This window comes from Marmota marmota, unplaced genomic scaffold (assembly GCF_001458135.2).
Source record: "Marmota marmota marmota unplaced genomic scaffold, marMar, whole genome shotgun sequence".
Taxonomy (NCBI): Eukaryota; Metazoa; Chordata; class Mammalia; order Rodentia; family Sciuridae; genus Marmota; species Marmota marmota.
In genome coordinates this window covers 1-3,208 of record NW_026009925.1, presented here as the reverse complement: position 1 = coordinate 3,208, position 3,208 = coordinate 1, and the positions used below count along the sequence as shown (strand labels likewise).

At 61.6% G+C, this 3,208-nt stretch overlaps 1 long non-coding RNA gene across 1 annotated transcript; it reads right to left on the bottom strand.

Moving 5' to 3' along the window:
* Positions 1–6: 6 nt before the first annotated feature.
* LOC125614907 lies at positions 7–2,225 on the bottom strand. The gene is made up of 3 exons (XR_007345480.1): positions 2,041–2,225; positions 1,298–1,467; positions 7–1,097 (listed from the first exon to the last, which is right to left on the bottom strand). It is a non-coding gene; the product is annotated as an uncharacterized LOC125614907 (long non-coding RNA).
* Between the last annotated feature and the right edge of the window lie 983 nt (positions 2,226–3,208).

Here is a 3,208-nt window from a genome sequence, read left to right as displayed (position 1 = left end):
CAGGGGGGGACCTCCTGCAGGAGGCCCCCCGCAGGCCTAGCCATCCTGACCTGCTCAGGGCCCCAGCTGGGAGCCACCTTGGGCGTCTGGAGACCTAGAGGAAACACTCAGCTTTTCAAACACGCAGACCCCAGGCCGTCGGCCTCCTCCCTGCTGCCCACCGGGGCAGGGAGAAATCCCGGGGGCCCCGCCCGCTCAGGCCAAGTGAAAACAAACCTGGGGGCCAGAGCAGAGGAGGAGCCAGCAGTCCTGGGAGGACCACTGCTCCACCCCCGCCCAGGAATCTCTTTAATGCGGTGCAGATGGAGGTCGTGCTGCGGCCTCCAAGGCCTCTCCCCGCTGCCCTCAGGCAGGGACAATGCCCAGGCCCCTCCAGACGGGCTGTGCACCTTCACAGGGCCCTAGAGCTAGGGCTGTCCTGAGCCCCCTTCAGAATGTCAATCAGGAATCAGAGTCCGGGCAGGCGCAGTGGCTCAGGCCATCATCCCAGCCACTCAGGAGGCTGAGGCAGGAGGACTGCGGTTCAAAGCCAGCCTCAGCAAAAGCAAAGAGCCAAGCAGCTCAGTGGGACCCGTCTCTAAATAAATACAAAATAGGGCTGGGACGTGGCTCAGTGGCCGAGGGCCCCCACGTTCAGTCCCTGGTACAAAAAAAAAAGTCACGGATACAGGGTGAGCGCCCAGGAAAGCAAGGGTGGCGGGGAGTGCTGCCTGGGCGGTCACTGTGGGGCTTCTCAGGAGGCTGAGACGGGGACGGCTGGAGTCTGACCGGAGCTACCTTCGCCCTGGGCACAGGGGCTCCTGGCAGCGCTGTTTTGGATTGAGCCAGGAGGGTTCTACCCCTGAGCCACATCCCCAGACCCCGCTTTATTTTTTATTTTGATCAGGGTCCCACTGGGTGGCTTACAGCCTCGCTCAGTTACTGAGGCTGGCTTCAAACCTGCGATCCTCCTGCCTCAGCCTCCTGAGTCGCTGGGATTACAGGTGCCACGTGCCCAGTCTGTCTCCATCTCTCCGTTCTGCTCTTTGTGACGCCCTACTCCTGGCCAAAGGTGGCTGACAGTAGAACTAGGTGTATCCCGCGTCAGCTGAGCAATCCTGCTGACGGAGAACCTCAGATTGAATCCCATTGGTCCAGTCGGGTCCCCTGCTGACCCTTTGACTAATCACTACAGTTAGGGACCACTGCCCACCCCTGGGGTTGGAGAAGATCAGTCCCACCCGAGTAGAAGTGGAGATGAATAGTTACTGTCCCCAGAAGGGATGCCAGAAGCTGAGCATTAAAAAATCACACACACCTCCACAGCAGCAAGTGTGACAATAGCCGAGTCCCATGCTCCTAAAAGGGCAGTGGAGACAGTTGCCCAGGTTGGGCACTGCACATCTCCAGGGGGTTCTATTTGCACTCACTGTCACCGTAGGTTGGTGTATTTATCCAGACAAATTTTCAACAGACGCCGTCGAGTGCCTTAAGGAAGGAGTGTGTCATTGATTGGAAAACTCTACTCGGTCACAGTATTTTGCAACCCCTGCCATCAGGAGACAAGCCATTGCCTCACACCTCCACTGGGCTGGCCGGTTGGTGTGACACTGATTAGGAGGACGCAGGGGCAGTGACGCTGAAGATTCGGAGCCTGAGCCCAAGAGGCTGGGTTCCACTGTGACCCTCTGGTCATGCTGCCCAAGACAGGCAGGCGAGGAAGCCAACAGCCCCTGGAGCATCACATGCCTGCACCCCAGGACCTGAAGGCGCTCACTGATGGGCCAACTGCCAATGCCCTGAGCCTGGAGAGGGAGCCTGGCTGAAATGCCCAAGGTCAGGGTGGTCAGGCACCCAGACGGAGTGTCCTGGGGATGCCCCCCCCAACTGCCTGCACCTAAAGCCTCGCTCTCGACCTGGTTTGGGGGAACTGGGTTTGAGACGGATTCTGAGGACTCCGAGCGGGTGCTGCGGGAACTCCGTGGCCGAGGGAGCAGAGGAGACGTGCCCTCTCTGGGCTCAGGGGTATTGGCAGCTGGCCCTCTGGTTGTGGCTACTCACCCCTCCACGGCCAACGAGCTGCTGCCAGTGCCGGTTCCAACTGCAGCCCCAAGATGTGGCCCTCGGGGAGCCTCCTCTCACCCCCACGGCCCTAGGAGGCAGGAAACATCGCAATCCCATTTTTTAGATGAAGAAACATGGGCACAGAGGGATTGAGTGACCTGCCTGAGGTCACACAGCGGCAGCCAGATCCCGTGCCTTTGGTCACTCCCTCAGGGGTTCCACAGAGTGGGCTGATGGACGAAAGTTCCAGCATCTAGGATGTGTCACTGTGAGTGGCAGTGACGCTGAAGTGTCACTGACTTCCTCAGTGACAAAGATCACGTTTATAAATCTGCCAAGGCCGGGATCAAACTCCTCCTGGGGGGGCTTTTGCCCCTCAGAAGTCGACCCCCAAGTCCTCCCACCAGCCACCTCCTGTCGGGTTCTGTCCGCCTCGGGACCGCTGTGGACAGCATCTAATACCTCGGAAGGGCCACGGGTCCTCGCCCCTCCCAGACTCCAGGGTGCCTTGAAGGTGACCGACCGGGCTGGCCAGGGACTGCGGCTTACCCAGCCTCAGGGACGGCCTCAGTAGGGGCACGGGACCCAGGCAGGGCCAAGGAGACGGCTCCCCACATCTGGCTGGAGACCCTGCACCAAGGATCTCCCTACTGGGAGCGGGGGATGGGGCCGTCAGGTGGCACCAGGTGGCCAGAGCCCACCTGGGAACCGAGCCAGGCAGTCCCGCGGCCATGCCTGAGCCCTGGATCCAGCCATGCCTGCACCTCGGGCACTGCAGCTTCCCAGTGGCTCAGAACAACAGCAGCCAGTGTCAGGTGGAGTCCACCACCGTCCTGATCGAGGCTGGTTCTGGGCTGGCCGGAGCCAACAGCTCTTGAGGGAGGCACGAGGCAGGGGGACATTCCCACTCCTTTGTCCTCGGTCACCCCGGGTCCCAGGCAGCCCTCGGGTGGCGGCCCACGGATGGCTGGGCTGGGAGAGCGGCCTGGCCCCTCACACCAGGCCCTGGCTGGCCCCCCCAGGGGCTCCCAGGTCACCTGATGAGGACAGCTGCGAAGGCTGAGGGGGGCAGCGGAGCCCGGGCAGCAGCCGTGACGTAGGCTCCGCCCCAGAAGCGGGATCTGAGGTGGGACTGTCAGTGCAGGTGGTCTTTGGGAAAGGGGGT